The sequence below is a fragment of the Lissotriton vulgaris genome, unplaced genomic scaffold, assembly GCF_964263255.1.
Source record: "Lissotriton vulgaris unplaced genomic scaffold, aLisVul1.2 SCAFFOLD_1404, whole genome shotgun sequence".
NCBI classification, from domain to species: Eukaryota; Metazoa; Chordata; class Amphibia; order Caudata; family Salamandridae; genus Lissotriton; species Lissotriton vulgaris.
Genome location: NW_028247630.1, coordinates 559,516 through 577,046, shown reverse-complemented (window position 1 = coordinate 577,046; position 17,531 = coordinate 559,516).

Genomic DNA, 17,531 nt, shown 5'->3' with positions numbered 1-17,531 from the left:
CTAAGAGCCCTCGGTACTAGCGCTCCAAGCAGCCGGTTCGTATTCTATTCTTTGTTTATTTAATTGCACCCATGGACTTAATGCATTTTTCATTTAAATACCCTGACGATAGAGCCCCGTTCACAATGTTAATATGCAGCTAGCTAAACAGCGATATCATTAAGTTTCTAACTAGCGTTTTAAGCACCTCGCACTTTACAAAGACTCGCTCGGAGCCTCACGGCTTACCTTATTAGCGTCCAGCGGCCTCCCTGTCATCTTACTCCTGGTGCAGCAGCAGCATCAGCGGTGTCGAATGGGGATGTCTGCGCTTTGTTTTTATTCCCTATTTCCGGGTTAAAGGTGATGGGAATCCCGGTCATGTGGTCCGCACTTCCCGTGTCGGCCATTTTGCATTGGGCAATAATACCTTACCGAGACCGGTTTGTATATGTTAAATTTTCGATCACTAATCGGAAAACGAAGCATGTGTTTTCTTTATTTATTTTTATTTTTAATCTTGCTGAATTCGTTTATATGACCGAATGAGAAGCAGATAACAACATTTCCCGGTCACGTGGTCCGCATATTACCAATCGGAAAACGAAGCTTGTGTTTTGTTTATTTATTTTTAATCATGCTAAATTCGTTTATATGACCGGATGAGAGGCAAATTACAGCATTCCCCGGTCACGTGGTCTGCACATTACGTGTCGGCCATTTTGCGTTGGGTGCATTTTGATTCACTTTATTGGTTATTATAGAGGATACATTAAATGGGACCAATTTTGTCTATCGTTAGCAAAAAGATCAATGAGGCTATATTTTCTATATTTATATTTATATTTATATTGTAGCGCCGCTTGTTTAATATCAATACCGAATGGTAACTAGTTAGAGTGGTTTCAGAATTTATCAAGGGCAACAATGATTTATTTGTCCCGTTTGTTGACTATGGGTATCCTGTTATCATTTGGGGAGGATAGGAGTTATTTGGCTTGGCTTGGCTGTTAGTTCATTCTCTGTCGAAGCCTAAATAATTCTCTCCCAGTCCTCCTTACTGTTTAATCCATTTCGTACTGAGTTGAACTTAGACATGTAAAATTGTTCTCTTTTTTTGCGTTTTGTGTCAATGTCCCCTCCTCTCATATTCATTTTTACAGTTTCTAAAACACACCAATTCAGATCTTGTTGGTTGTGTTTTGCCGTGGTCCAATGATCCACTAGTGGTGCTGTGATTTTCTGCGTTCTAATCGCTGATCTATGCTCATTTAACCTTACCCTTATCTCTCTAGATGTTTCCCCTATATATATGAAGTTACAAGGGCATTTTATTAAGTAAATCAAATTCTTTGATCTGCAATTAAAAAATTCATGGGCTTTGTGTGTCTTATCTCCTATTTTGATTTCCGCACCCCTAAGGATGCCATTGCAGTTCCCGCAGCCACTGCATGGGAAGGTGCCCTTAGGCAATGGGTTCCTATCTATTGTGGATTGAGTTTGCAGGTTTGTTTCTCTGTAGGTTTTTACAAGACTATTTCTTATAGTTCTATTGCGTCTATAAGAAAACATAGGTTTGGGTAAAGTGGTGTCTGTTTGTTTTTCCACCAGGTGCCAGTTGCGGTTTATTATGTTTTTGATCTTGTTGTTAAGACCGCTATGGTTTGTAACAAAAGTGAGTGGGATTGCCTTCTCTTCTCTGTCCTTAATTTTAAAAAATTCTTCTCGATTATGATATTTTGCTCTTTTGTAGGAATGTCTAATTAGCTTTTTAGGGTACCCCCTCTCTAAGAATTTTTGGGTGAGGATGTCGGCATGTTTATCGTAGTCCGAATTTTTTGTGCAGTTTCTCCTGAGCCTGAGGAACTGGCCATACGGTATATTATTTTTCTGGCATGGGGGATGGTAGCTGTTGAAGTGCAGCATAGTATTTCTGTCCGTGGGTTTGGTAAATAATTCTACCATCAGTCTACCAGTCTCGCACTTTATTACTATATCAAGGAATTCACATCTAGTGTTGCTTATACAGTGAGTGAACCTTAGGTTACTGTCCCCTAAATTGAGCCAAAGGATGAATTCCATAAGGGTTTCTCTCGGGCCCGTCCAGATGAAGAAAACGTCATCTATGTAACGTGTCCAATTGGAGATATTCTCAAAAAATGGTGCAGAGGGATTAAAGATATGTTTCTCCTCAAAGTTGGATACGTAAAGACATGCCAGACTGGGGGCACAGGTCGCCCCCATACTGGTGCCCTTGATTTGTTTAAATAAGGATCTCTCGAATAAAAATATATTATTTTTTAGGATTATTGTGATGCACTCAATAATGAAAGACGAGTGTGGGCTGAGATCCGTGTCCTCTGTCTGTAGGAACTTTGCCACTGTTCTGATTGTGTCGTCCTGCGGGATATTGGAGTATAAGGCCTCAATGTCTAATGAGACTAAAAATTGGTTATCAGAGTTGAACTCTAGATTTTCTATCTTCTCAATCATTGAGGTCGTGTCTTTTACATAGGCTAGTTGGCTCTTAACTATTGGTTGTAGAAAGATATCCGTGTATTTACTAAGAGGTTCTGTTAAAGAATTGATGCTGGAGACAATGGGTCTCATAGGTGGGTCTTTTATGTTTTTATGCACTTTCGGTAATCCGTATAGTGCTGGTATAGTGGGACTGATGTTGTTTAAGTATCCATACTCATCCTGGCAGATGATACCATCTTCTTTTGCCCACTCTAATAAACTCGTGACTTTTTTAGTTACTGCGATCAGTTCCTCTCTATTTGAAGGGCAGTAATTCTCTCTGTTGTTTAGGAGTGAGTACATGCGTGCATTGTAATCTGTTGTGTCCATTATTACAATGCCACCCCCTTTATCGGCTGGCTTTATTGTAATGGAGGTGTCTTCTTCTAAGGTTTTTAAGGATTGTTTTTCCAATTTGGTGAAGTTATTCTCTACCCAGATCTTTTTATCTAGGAGGTCTTCAATGCTTTTTTCTACGCACCTTTCGAAAGTCTCTATATCTTTTTTAACCATATTGGAATGTGGAGTCCATTTGGATCTAGCTTTGAGACCTGATTTATTTTCATATGTTATTTTATCTTTACCTTCAAAATAAGCATTAAGCCGTACTTTTCTAAAAAAACTTTGAAGGTCCCTTTCCAGGCTATATCTATCAATGGGGCTAGCGATGGCATATCCTAAACCCTTCTCCAGGACCTTTTTATCAATGTCTGAGATGTTTTTGGAAGATAGGTTTATAATGGGAGCCTTCTTGTTGTTTTCATTTAATCCCAGTTTTTCTGACTCCGCGTATTGTAGTGACGTGGTTGGTATTGGGGTTTGGGGTTGTATCCACCCCTGCCTCTGCTCTTCCCTCTCTGTGGGCCAAAAGTTTTCGGGCGTTGGTCTAAAAAAGGTAGGCTATCCCTGATATTGCTAGTAGTTTCTTTTTCTTTATTATTTGTCTCCTGGAGTGTTTCATTCTCTGAGTCGGAGCTTGTATAAGAGGTATCAAAGAAGCGTACTTTCTTCCTCTGAAAATTACGGCCTGGTTGTGACCACTGTCTTCTATTTTGGTAATCCTCTTGTACTTTTTCAAAATAGTCTTTCTGAAGGTATGGGTAGACCCTTTCTAGATTATATTGGGCCACATCCTTCCCAAGTTTGTTAGACTTTTTATTAATCATGAAGTCTCGATACCCTGATATGTCAGCTTGTATCGCTTCTAATTTACGTTTTGCATCCTCAAGGGCATCACATTCTCTTAGTTTTCTTTCTAACTCCTCTATTTCTGCTCTTTCGATTATTAAGACCTCCTGTGCTGTTTCTATTATGAGAAGCATCCAATCTCGGCTGCATCTATTCGCAATAAGGGTCCAATTGTCTATGAATTTTTTAACCTTGATGAAGACCCCTGGTTCGTTTGTGATTTGTAAACCTTTAGGGATGATACCCTTTTTACAATAGTCAATTAAAAATTCGGCATGTAGTTCTGTCCTTACAATTTTTTTTCTTTTCTTTTTTTTTTCTTCTCTTTCTTTTCTTTCTGAACTGTGGAATTTAAAGAAAAAAATTGCGAATAGATGCAGCCGAGATTGGATGCTATACCTTCAGAAAGACTATTTTGAAAAAGTACAAGAGGATTACCAAAATAGAAGACAGTGGTCACAACCAGGCCGTAATTTTCAGAGGAAGAAAGTACGCTTCTTTGATACCTCTTATACAAGCTCCGACTCAGAGAATGAAACACTCCAGGAGACAAATAATAAAGAAAAAGAAACTACTAGCAATATCAGGGATAGCCTACCTTTTTTAGACCAACGCCCGAAAACTTTTGGCCCACAGAGAGGGAAGAGCAGAGGCAGGGGTGGATACAACCCCAAACCCCAATACCAACCACGTCACTACAATACGCGGAGTCAGAAAAACTGGGATTAAATGAAAACAACAAGAAGGCTCCCATTATAAACCTATCTTCCAAAAACATCTCAGACATTGATAAAAAGGTCCTGGAGAAGGGTTTAGGATATGCCATCGCTAGCCCCATTGATAGATATAGCCTGGAAAGGGACCTTCAAAGTTTTTTTAGAAAAGTACGGCTTAATGCTTATTTTGAAGGTAAAGATAAAATAACATATGAAAATAAATCAGGTCTCAAAGCTAGATCCAAATGGACTCCACATTCCAATATGGTTAAAAAAGATATAGAGACTTTCGAAAGGTGCGTAGAAAAAAGCATTGAAGACCTCCTAGATAAAAAGATCTGGGTAGAGAATAACTTCACCAAATTGGAAAAACAATCCTTAAAAACCTTAGAAGAAGACACCTCCATTACAATAAAGCCAGCCGATAAAGGGGGTGGCATTGTAATAATGGACACAACAGATTACAATGCACGCATGTACTCACTCCTAAACAACAGAGAGAATTACTGCCCTTCAAATAGAGAGGAACTGATCGCAGTAACTAAAAAAGTCACGAGTTTATTAGAGTGGGCAAAAGAAGATGGTATCATCTGCCAGGATGAGTATGGATACTTAAACAACATCAGTCCCACTATACCAGCACTATACGGATTACCGAAAGTGCATAAAAACATAAAAGACCCACCTATGAGACCCATTGTCTCCAGCATCAATTCTTTAACAGAACCTCTTAGTAAATACACGGATATCTTTCTACAACCAATAGTTAAGAGCCAACTAGCCTATGTAAAAGACACGACCTCAATGATTGAGAAGATAGAAAATCTAGAGTTCAACTCTGATAACCAATTTTTAGTCTCATTAGACATTGAGGCCTTATACTCCAATATCCCGCAGGACGACACAATCAGAACAGTGGCAAAGTTCCTACAGACAGAGGACACGGATCTCAGCCCACACTCGTCTTTCATTATTGAGTGCATCACAATAATCCTAAAAAATAATATATTTTTATTCGAGAGATCCTTATTTAAACAAATCAAGGGCACCAGTATGGGGGCGACCTGTGCCCCCAGTCTGGCATGTCTTTACGTATCCAACTTTGAGGAGAAACATATCTTTAATCCCTCTGCACCATTTTTTGAGAATATCTCCAATTGGACACGTTACATAGATGACGTTTTCTTCATCTGGACGGGCCCGAGAGAAACCCTTATGGAATTCATCCTTTGGCTCAATTTAGGGGACAGTAACCTAAGGTTCACTCACTGTATAAGCAACACTAGATGTGAATTCCTTGATATAGTAATAAAGTGCGAGACTGGTAGACTGATGGTAGAATTATTTACCAAACCCACGGACAGAAATACTATGCTGCACTTCAACAGCTACCATCCCCCATGCCAGAAAAATAATATACCGTATGGCCAGTTCCTCAGGCTCAGGAGAAACTGCACAAAAAATTCGGACTACGATAAACATGCCGACATCCTCACCCAAAAATTCTTAGAGAGGGGGTACCCTAAAAAGCTAATTAGACATTCCTACAAAAGAGCAAAATATCATAATCGAGAAGAATTTTTTAAAATTAAGGACAGAGAAGAGAAGGCAATCCCACTCACTTTTGTTACAAACCATAGCGGTCTTAACAACAAGATCAAAAACATAATAAACCGCAACTGGCACCTGGTGGAAAAACAAACAGACACCACTTTACCCAAACCTATGTTTTCTTATAGACGCAATAGAACTATAAGAAATAGTCTTGTAAAAACCTACAGAGAAACAAACCTGCAAACTCAATCCACAATAGATAGGAACCCATTGCCTAAGGGCACCTTCCCATGCAGTGGCTGCGGGAACTGCAATGGCATCCTTAGGGGTGCGGAAATCAAAATAGGAGATAAGACACACAAAGCCCATGAATTTTTTAATTGCAGATCAAAGAATTTGATTTACTTAATAAAATGCCCTTGTAACTTCATATATATAGGGGAAACATCTAGAGAGATAAGGGTAAGGTTAAATGAGCATAGATCAGCGATTAGAACGCAGAAAATCACAGCACCACTAGTGGATCATTGGACCACGGCAAAACACAACCAACAAGATCTGAATTGGTGTGTTTTAGAAACTGTAAAAATGAATATGAGAGGAGGGGACATTGACACAAAACGCAAAAAAAGAGAACAATTTTACATGTCTAAGTTCAACTCAGTACGAAATGGATTAAACAGTAAGGAGGACTGGGAGAGAATTATTTAGGCTTCGACAGAGAATGAACTAACAGCCAAGCCAAGCCAAATAACTCCTATCCTCCCCAAATGATAACAGGATACCCATAGTCAACAAACGGGACAAATAAATCATTGTTGCCCTTGATAAATTCTGAAACCACTCTAACTAGTTACCATTCGGTATTGATATTAAACAAGCGGCGCTACAATATAAATATAAATATAAATATAGAAAATATAGCCTCATTGATCTTTTTGCTAACGATAGACAAAATTGGTCCCATTTAATGTATCCTCTATAATAACCAATAAAGTGAATCAAAATGCACCCAACGCAAAATGGCCGACACGTAATGTGCAGACCACGTGACCGGGGAATGCTGTAATTTGCCTCTCATCCGGTCATATAAACGAATTTAGCATGATTAAAAATAAATAAACAAAACACAAGCTTCGTTTTCCGATTGGTAATATGCGGACCACGTGACCGGGAAATGTTGTTATCTGCTTCTCATTCGGTCATATAAACGAATTCAGCAAGATTAAAAATAAAAATAAATAAAGAAAACACATGCTTCGTTTTCCGATTAGTGATCGAAAATTTAACATATACAAACCGGTCTCGGTAAGGTATTATTGCCCAATGCAAAATGGCCGACACGGGAAGTGCGGACCACATGACCGGGATTCCCATCACCTTTAACCCGGAAATAGGGAATAAAAACAAAGCGCAGACATCCCCATTCGACACCGCTGATGCTGCTGCTGCACCAGGAGTAAGATGACAGGGAGGCCGCTGGACGCTAATAAGGTAAGCCGTGAGGCTCCGAGCGAGTCTTTGTAAAGTGCGAGGTGCTTAAAACGCTAGTTAGAAACGTAATGATATCGCTGTTTAGCTAGCTGCATATTAACATTGTGAACGGGGCTCTATCGTCAGGGTATTTAAATGAAAAATGCATTAAGTCCATGGGTGCAATTAAATAAACAAAGAATAGAATACGAACCGGCTGCTTGGAGCGCTAGTACCGAGGGCTCTTAGTAAAAATTCGATACTAAAACAGCGAGGGAGCAAACTAGTACCAAGCATGCATAACGAATATAATTATATGCAAGAGCAGATAATAGAGGGCTAAGGATGGGTATTAAAGCCATAATACAGCTCATATTGTTTTAATTTATTAAAGTACCTGGGGAAAAGAGTACCACTATAAAATGCACAGGTAAAAAGAAGATTGTAATTGTAATAGCGGATTAGCTCACAACCATATCCCGGGTTGTTCTCATCCAATTAGATATCTTGAACTTAAAAGAAAGAAGTTCAGACCGAGTATCAAAATCGGAAATAAGAGGAAGTGACCAAACATTCTTCTAGACCCCATGAGGTGACCTTATAACTTCAAAAACAAGGTATGATGTATGAATAACCTTACAATTGTCATTTTTTAACCATTACCAGAAGACCATAGCTAACTGACAATTTGGCACATGTGTGTATTTCTGTCTATTTTCAGTATAAGTGTTTAGAACCTATCAGAACGGTGGTCATCCCTGGTGCAGCAAACCTTTCCAGTATACTCACCTCTGGAATAAGGTACAACAGCTAAAAATGTTTTGCACAGGAATAAGACTTTTGGTGGTAAATAAAAGGCGAGAATTATGATAGATGACCCCATCTGTATTTTTCTAGGTGTAAAATTCCTTTATCATATGGAAAACATACCCCAATATTGAGAAATAGAGGGTAAACCCAGAGATTTTATCAAATACCTGTATCACTTGTTCAAGGTACGTATAACGGCAGCCTGAGATGTATGCATATTGATAAAGTAAAGATCTGCTCGAATATAACGAGATGAGCAAAGATAATAAATATGCCAGGAATTAAGCATTCCGTATGCATATCTGGACAGATGTCTTGTGGCCACATGATTTAAATATGAAAGGGAATAACATAACCGATGAGAATAGTATTGAATATGTATGCAAATTGTAATGTATGAGTATAGGTAATCTTTCTGATGTTGCAATTAGTTTTTTAAAAAAATGTGTGATGTCTTTTTAAATAAAACGCTTTTTTGAATAAGGTTTTGCGAATAAGGGTGCAATGTTTATAGGCATAACTCGAGGACTTGTTATAAACAGTGTATAATTGTGGCATTCTCTTTCTAGTGATTTTTTAAAAACCTGTCCTGAAGAAGGTGTGACACACCGGTCAAGACACCGAAACGCTGCGTCGACTCTTTGGTTTTTATTGTAATTTTGTTGTATAATGATGTAAACTGTGATGTACTGTAAAGTGATGAAATTTTAATAAATTATTGTTTTTAATATACACAAACACAGTTAGAACCTTTTTTTGGAAAGCCACATGAATTATATCTGTTTTGTTTAAAAAGTGTAGCATGTTTAATGGTCCTCGAGGAGTGAAGTCTTTTCTCTCATACTGTCAGTAGGGTCCAGGTCGAATGACAGGACCAGGTGTGACACAACAATAGTGTTGAAGTTACGCTAGGTCCTTTGGGGAACAAGGGGCCGTGACAGAGGGTACTCCCAGACAACTAGGGACGTTTTTGTGTTTTAACACTAGTGTGTTTACACAGGGAGGAGGATGGGAGCCTAGTGCTCCTTTACATATGTGGGAGATGTGAGCTTGGTGGCGCCTGGTCACAGACAACGCACAGGAGCTTTAAACAGGGAGAGGAGCTAGGTGATGAAAGAAAGCCATGGTCTGGCAATCTGCAGCGTGATGGATATTCAGTCCAACCGCCATGATACATTATGTTTTAGAGAATGTTCTCGGCTCCCTGTTGCCAACCATAATCCTGCTGACATCCGAACCAGGTCATGTGGAGTCTGGTGTGATATCTGTCCTCTTTCAACGCTCTATATACTGATCCGTAAATAACATAGACCCTTCCAGCCACAGCTCCAGCTGGTTACAAGCTCCACACCGAGTAACAGGAAGACCTTTTAAGAGATCATGTGTCTGACATATCAGGTCAAAACATTCAATCACAAATGGAAACCAGTATTCAGAACATAGCTCCCCACATCACATTGTAAGATCGATGAGTGCTAATGAAGTTTGGACACATTTTACCTTATATATATATATCCTATTAATATAACCTGACTATCACTGGAAGGCATCCAAGCTCTGCACATGGTCCAAGACACTGACAGTCAACATGTGATTGGAGGGTAAATGGTTTCTAAGAGAGAGAGGAGTGCTGATGCATCATAATGTGATAATCTTTAAAGAGGTACATTTTCAGCTCTTTTCTGTCGCAATTTGCAGCTCTGATGATTTCATATATTTCTGAAATATTATCCCTATTACAGCGCCTTCTGCCTTGAGAAGGTTCATCCTGGACCAACATGACGACAAAACACATGCCGTCAAATCGAGGGCAAAGGGATTGTGACAAGGTTGAGGTACACTAACAACATATCCTACATCCAACCTCATGATTAACTGATGGAGCAAAGAGGGATATGAAGTGATGAACTGAGAAAAAAGTAACCTGGAGAATTGCTGCAAATTAGCATAAATCAAAACTCATAAAGAACCACATATCAATCAATCAGAGAATTTATAAAGAGCACTACACACCCGCGATGGTCTCAAGGCGCTGGGGGGGAGGGTGGCTGCAGCTAGCGGTCGAAGAGCCAGGTCTTGAGTAGTCTACTGAAGGTCTGTGGGTCTTCTGTCTGACGTAGGGGTAGAGGGAGGGCGTTCCATGTCATTGCGGCGTGGTGTGAGAAGGAACTGCACCCGGTGGTGTTTCTGTGGATGTGTGGGACGGTGGCCAGTGAGAGGTTGGCGGAGCGGAGTTCTCTGTTGGGTATGTAGAATGACAGTCGGCTGTTGAGGTATTCTGGGCCGGTGTTGTGGAGTGCTTTGTGTGCGTGGGTCAGGAGTTTGAAGGTGATTCTTCTGTTGTCGGGGAGCCAGTGCAGGTCTCTCAGGTGGGGAGTGATGTGGTCTCGGCATGGGACGTTGAGGACCAGGCTTGCCGAGTCATTCTGGATTCTTTGCAGTCTGCTGATGAGCTTGGACGGGGCTCCGGCGTAGAGGGCGTTGCCGTAGTCGAATCTGCTGCTGATGAGGGCGTGGGTGACAGTTTACCGTGTGTCTGTAGGGATCCATCTGTAGATCTTGTGGAGAAGCAGGTTGAAGAGACTGCGTTGATTTGGTTGGCCATGGTGAGTTTCGAGTCGAGGATGACTCCCAGGTTGCGTGCGTGGTTGGTAGGAGTCGGGTCAGTGCCCAGGGAGGTGGGCCACCAGGAGTCGTCCCAGGCAGAGGGGTTGGGTCCGAGGAGGAGGATCTCTGTCTTGTCCGTGTTCAGTTTGAGCCGACTGTCTTCCATCCAGTTGGCGGCAGCCTTCATACCACTGTGCAGGTTGGCTTTGGCGGTGAGGGGGTCCTTGGTGAGGGAGAGGATCAGCTGTGTGTCGTCGGCATATGAGATTATGTTGAGGTCGTGGAGTCTGGCGATGCGTGCGAGTGGAGCCTTGTAGATGTTGAAGAGCGTCGGGCTGAGGGATGAGCCTTGCGGGACGCCGCAGATGGTCTTGGTGACTTCTGAGTGGAATGGGGGAAGGCGAACTCTTTGGGTTCTGTCGGAGAGGAAGGAGGTGATCCATTCCAGGGCCTTGTCGCTGAACCTTGTGCGGTAGATGCGTGTGAGTAGTGTGTGATGGCAGACGGTGTCGAATGCGGCGGAGAGGTCCAGGAGGATGAGGGCTGCTGTCTCGCCGTTGTCGAGTAGGATCCTGATGTCGTCTGTGGCGGCGATGAGGGCGGTCTTGGTGCTGTGGTTCTTGCGGAAACCTGACTGGGAGGGGTCGAGGATGTTGTTATCTTCCAAGTAGTGGGTGAGCTGGGTGTTGACGATTTTTTCGATGACCTTTTCCGGGAACGGGAGCAGGGAGATGGGCTGGAAGTTCTTGAGGTCGCTCGGGTCCGCCTTGGGTTTCTTCAGCAGGGCGTTAATTTCGGCGTGCTTCCAGCACTCAGGGAAGGTCGCGGTCTTGAATGAGACGTTGATGATGTTACACAGGTGGGGTGCAATGGAGCTGTTGCCTTGCTGATGATGTGGTGGGGATGAGGGTCGTATGAGGCGCCGGAGTGGATGGTGCTCAGGGTTGTGCTCAGGGTTGTGATGGTGTTTTCGGTGGTCACGCTGGTCCATGCGGTGAGGTGGTCGGTGGGTGCTGGTGGTAACGGTGCGGTGGAGTTGGTGGGGCGCGTCCGGAGATTGAGGCTGTCGTGGATGTCGGTGATCTTGCGGTGGAAGAAGGCAGCGAGGGTATCGCAGAGGGCTTGAGATGGCGGGATGTCGTTGGTGCAGGAGCCAGGGTTTGAGAGTTTCTTCACGATGTTGAAGAGCTCCTTGCTGTTGTGTTTGTTGTTGTTGAGGCGGTCTTTGAAGGAGGTCTTCTTGGTGGTCCTGATGAGGTGGTATTGGTTGCCGATGGCATCCTTGAGGGCTGTGTGGCTATCAGGCGTTTTCTCGTCGCGCAGTTGTTTTCCCGTTGCTGACAGGGGCGCTTGGAGGCTAGGAGTTCCGGGGTGAACCAGCTTGCTTTTTGGCTGGGGTTCCTGTTGGTGTGCTGTTTCATAGGGGCTAAGGTGTTGGCACAGTCTTCCATCCAGTGTCTGAGGACGCGGGCCCCCTCCTCGGGGTTGGTGGGGTTGGTTGGGGGGTTGAGTGCGAGGTGAGCTTGTAGTAGTTCCTTCGTGACTTTGCCCCAACGGCGTCTAGGGATCTGTGGGGTGCGGTGGTGTGAGATGGGTTTCTGGAAGCTGAAGTGGACGCAGTGGCGGTCGGTCCAGGTGAGCTCGGAGGCGTGGCTGAAAGCGACATGGGGACTGGAGGTGAAGATGGCTTCGAGCATGTGGCCGGCGATGTGGGTGGGTGTCGTGACGATCTGTGTCAGTCTGAGAGTGGAGAGGTTGTCGATCAGGGTGGATAAGTTGCTGTCATTGTTGTTTTCCAATTGGTAGTTCAGGTCGCCAAGGAGGATGTAGTTGGTGGAGGTCAGTGCTTGCGTGCTGGTGAAGTCTGCGATGGAGTTGCAGAATTGGGGGCGGGGTCCGGGTGGTCTGTAGACGAGGGTGCCTCTTAGGGTGGTCGTGGAGTCCGTGTGAATCTGGAAGTGCATGTGTTCAGCGGTGTTGAGGGTGTCGGTGGTGCTTGTGGAGACTCTGATGGTGCTACTGTAGATGATGGCAATTCCTCCGCCGACTCCTTTAGTGCGGTCCCTGCGGGTGATCTTGTATCCGTCGGGGATGTCTATGGTGATGTCTGGGGTGGCGGTTTCGTTCAGCCAGGTCTCTGTCATGAAGGCGATGTCTGGTGATGTGGAGTCGAACAGGTCCCAGAGCTCGACGGCGTGTTTGCTTGCGGAGCGGGTGTTGAGCAGGATGCATCTGAGCTGATTTGGTTCCGTCGTGGTTGGTGGCTCGGTGTCTTTGGTGCAGGAGAAGCTGCAATTCCGGCAGGGGAAGGGGCCGTGGGTGCGCTTGGGTGCGGCCTTGTTGCATTTGGATGGTTGTCCGAGGTTGAGTGCAATGAGGGTGTTGGCATCGTACCAGATGTGGCTTCGTGGGTGGTGCTTGGTCCAGGGGTTGTGGCGCTGGGCGCGGTCCAGGCACGGACAGGCGCAGATGGGCTGGCCAGCGGTGCACCCATTGCGCGCATCCACTGCGCGGCCTTGCAGCGGCCGCCATAAATGGAGGAGTGGGAGGAAGGCTCAGCTGGGAGGAGGGTGGGGCTAGTGGGAGTGACGAATCGGCTGCAGGGGGGCGGGGACGCAGGGAAGGCAGCGTTGGGAAAAACCTGGCAGCAAGCGCAGGGAGCATGGGAGGGGGGCGGGGTACAGAAGGAAGGGGTTGGGGCAATCAGCAGGAAGGCGGCGAAGCAATCAGGGCGGCGAAATCACCAGGGGCCAGGAACCGTGAGGCCAGGAGCACACAAAGTGCTCAGGAGTACAGGCAGGCACAGGAGCAGCGCACAGGCAGGTCAGGAGGCGTTCACAGAGGCAGATGGCGGCGGAGCTGCAGCGGGAGGGGAGCGACCTACCAGAGGGTCAAGGGCAGCTGCGTGACTTGGAAGCCGATTACTTCCCAATATTTCTCAATTATTTCTCAATACATCCCTTGTTTGTGATTACCTTACAGTGCTCACATTATCATCCGCACTAGAACAGATGGGAGCTTGGGGTGTCTGCTCATAGAAGCTCATTTACATACAAAGAGGGGTGCTGTCTGTTTACAAAGCACAAATTGTTTATGTTAAATGCCTACACAGCACAGGGTAAAGTGACTCAGGTACCAGTGCAAGTGTTGTATGACAGGAGCGGGCAGTCTTAGTTGTTGAGACCTGAATGTCTGACGGATGCAACTTTAAATACTTCAACTGTTTGAGAGAGGGTGGCAGTCTCAAATTCTGGGGACCCAGCTACCAAAAGCTCCCCTCATAGTCTTTACTTTTTGCATCCACAGCAAGTGCTGATTCCACCTAAGACAGTAAGCTTTTCAGCTCAGTGGTCGGCTTCCCGGAGTCACCCTGCCTTGTTCTTCCCATACTTCTTTCAGCAAAGGTAAATGTGTCTTCTACTAAAGTGTCCTTAGCTCGCTTTTGGTAATATGACTTGTGCAGTATGGCCTCGTTTGATGGTAAAGCAAAACAGTTCGAAGTCACAAATTTCAAAGAAAAAAGGGACAAGAACTTCAAGATTCTAACCAAGTTTAGATAAAGAAGAATATTTAATAATTATTCTGAAGCAAAATCAAAAGAATAATTGTGATTTAGGGATTATTAATTAGCAAAAACAACTGCCCCAAAGGAAATAAAGGATACAGTTAGTCATGTATTCTAAACCAAAAACAAATGCAAATAAAAATGTAAATTAAAATGCTGATCCACTGATGCAGTGTTGAAGCCACATATGAAATAGTATTTGTCCTCGCTAGCCATGCTCAAGGGAGAAAGGTAAGTCTAGTCTCCGGTAATGATTAACACTGGAATTTGATGCAAGGGTTTGGAATGAACCAATCACAGAAGGTGACGAGGTGCACAGAAGTGGCTTGGAGTACAAAATTCTCAGAGTAGAGTTGGGTTATCAAGTCAAACCAAAATCTACGGCCATCAAAACGTCTGAAACTTCAGGCAGTTATAACAGGTGTGAAGTCTTCAGAGTTTCCAGGTTATGGATATGGTCCAAGGTTGATGATCCAAACCAACTCAAAGAACCAGCCAAACAAACACATCGGACGAGTGCTTTGGTGTTCGCGCAGGATCATCTCATTCGCTCTAATAATAGCCCAAGTGCTGCGTTCACTTTTGAGTTACCACAAAAATTAAACACCCAGGTTGAGTTGGACACCTCGAAGGCTATTCACAAAGGTACCTTACACCTGTGAGTAATCTATACATGCAAGGATGCTCGTAGAGTAACATTGCTAGTTTTAGCATTTCACCATTACGAGCATAAAGTTATTCAAAAATGTGGACTTGCACATCTGCACACGCTTAAACAGAGGTGGAGTAAAATGTACAAATGTAACTTACTAGAGCAAAAGTGGAGCAATAGAGAGTGCAGCACCACGAATGGCCAACCACTGGTAATGCAACACCCTGACTTAGAAAATAAGGGAGACAGAGACTTAACAAGCATTGACAAATCAAATAAGTTTAAGCAATTTGAGAGCTATAAACGTTGTCACTGTGAATGTCTTTTAGCTAAGGATTTTTCACTGAGTCCTGTTTTGAAGATGTGTGTTGCAAACATGGTATGAAAACATCTTTACTCTGGGTGGTATTTATCACACTTGAAACATTCTGACTCAGTAAAGTTGTATTTTATTTGGTGCAATAAATATATCACCAATTACAAACCACATGCAGTAAGGGACTGAAATGTATAAGAAACACCATGTGATGTCACTTTCTGCGATGTCACTTGGTCAAAGGTTATGTGAGGTCACTGACTCAAAGACCATGTAATGTTCACTTCCTATGATGTTGCTGTGCTCAAAGATCTGCTGGTGTGGCTTCCTTCGTTCAAGCTGCTCTGAAATGCTGATATTCATGTTATATGAAATGTTCTGTAGGAGGCTCGTTGACCCTAAATAGCTGATTTACGATTATTGATAGAATGGTAGCAATGGGATTCTGGTTGGCTGAGGTATGCACCCAGGCCAGGCAGGAACCACCGCTCTCTACAGGGCAACCTAGATACACAATAAAAGATAACCTGTGCTCAACCTCTGATAGCTTTGCACAGAGCAGTCAGGCATATCTAAAGATGTGTCCACAATTGTCTTCACTGGGAACCAAACACCCCATTGTAGCCCTTGACTCTCACAGGTTAGCTGGGAGGAGCAGTCCAAGGCCTACTCAAGGGAGGTGATGTGGGCTAGTAATCACCAATCACTGGCACGCAATGACAACACCCAATAACTGATTGTCCAGTCAGTACCTTCTCTTTAGAAAAAGCAGAAGTACATTTATTTAAAACACACTTCTAAAAACTACAACATATTTTACAAATATGTACATTGTCAGATGGAACATACATAGATGACATTGTGTAATCATTGGGGACCCCTTGGAGGGTCACCCAAACATCTCATATTCGTTCAATCATTTGTTTTGTGATAAACACATACCTTTTGCAAAAATCATTAACATTACTGTGATAACCAATAAAACATTTGCAATCATTATGGTAACCCCAGTAAGATTTTTTCAGTAATTAACCTTGTGTTTGTGTATTCTTTCATGGGTTTGATATCAAAGCTGCAATGGTAAAAACAACCCGTAGAGGCCATCACACTGAAAAAGCATTGAATTGCAACCATACAGTCAGGCCCTAGAGGGCATAGGATCAACATCACATTTGTGGATTTCCAGGCCTTCCAGGTCTGATTAAATGCCATTAAATTACCATGCATCTGGCCCCTAGGGGTTGAAACACTACCGGCTGTAGAGTAAAAGCTACAGCCACGGGAGAGCTCAAAAAGACACGAAAATCCAGGGGAGGTGATCGTTTTGCAGTCCCCACTAAGAGTGAGGACTCTGACAGTACCTTTAAAAGAAAGGCTGTATTGTGTTGACTTTTTGGTGGTGGTCCCGTCATCCTGGGACCACCACAAGCAGAGATATGGGCCAAAAAGTGTTCAAACAGCAAGGCCCCGAAGGCATTATGTGGCTATTTTCTGAGAAAGCAGTAAATACGGTAGCAGGGGCTCTCTCGCTGTGCTAGGGAGACCTGCGCAAGTTTTGTTACTTTGTGTTCCTTCGTTTTTTAAGCGGCCTCGTGTTGCACTTCGTTTAGGGTAAAGCAGTCAGCAGATGAGACAGCATCTGACAATTGATCTCAGTCTTCAGTTTTCATGTGCGTTGTGAGGCGCAAATGCACTGTATGGCGTGGCAGTGGGGGGGCGTAGAACGGTGTAAGGGATGAGAGAGACAGATGCAGAACATAGGGCGGAGCCATTGTATAGAGAACGGTCAGCAGATGTGACCGCGTCTGACTTTTGATTTCGGGCTTCAGTTTTCATGCACATTGTGAGGCACAAACGCGCTATATGGCGGTGGCGGTGGGGGGGTGCAGATAACGTGAATGGGGCGGAACACAGGGCGGAACCATTGTGTATGATAGCAGTCAGCAGATGAGACAGCATCTGACATTTGATTTTGGTGTTTGAATGGACAGCAAATATTATGAGATGAGAACAAGAATTTCATCCCTGTTTTCAGCGGTTCTCCATAAACCATGAGCGCCCGTCTCAAGTGCTCTAAATTAAAGAAAAAAGTAGCACTGATAACAAATGCTAAAATGGCAGCTGGGCAGATGGATAGTAGTAATTGGTCTA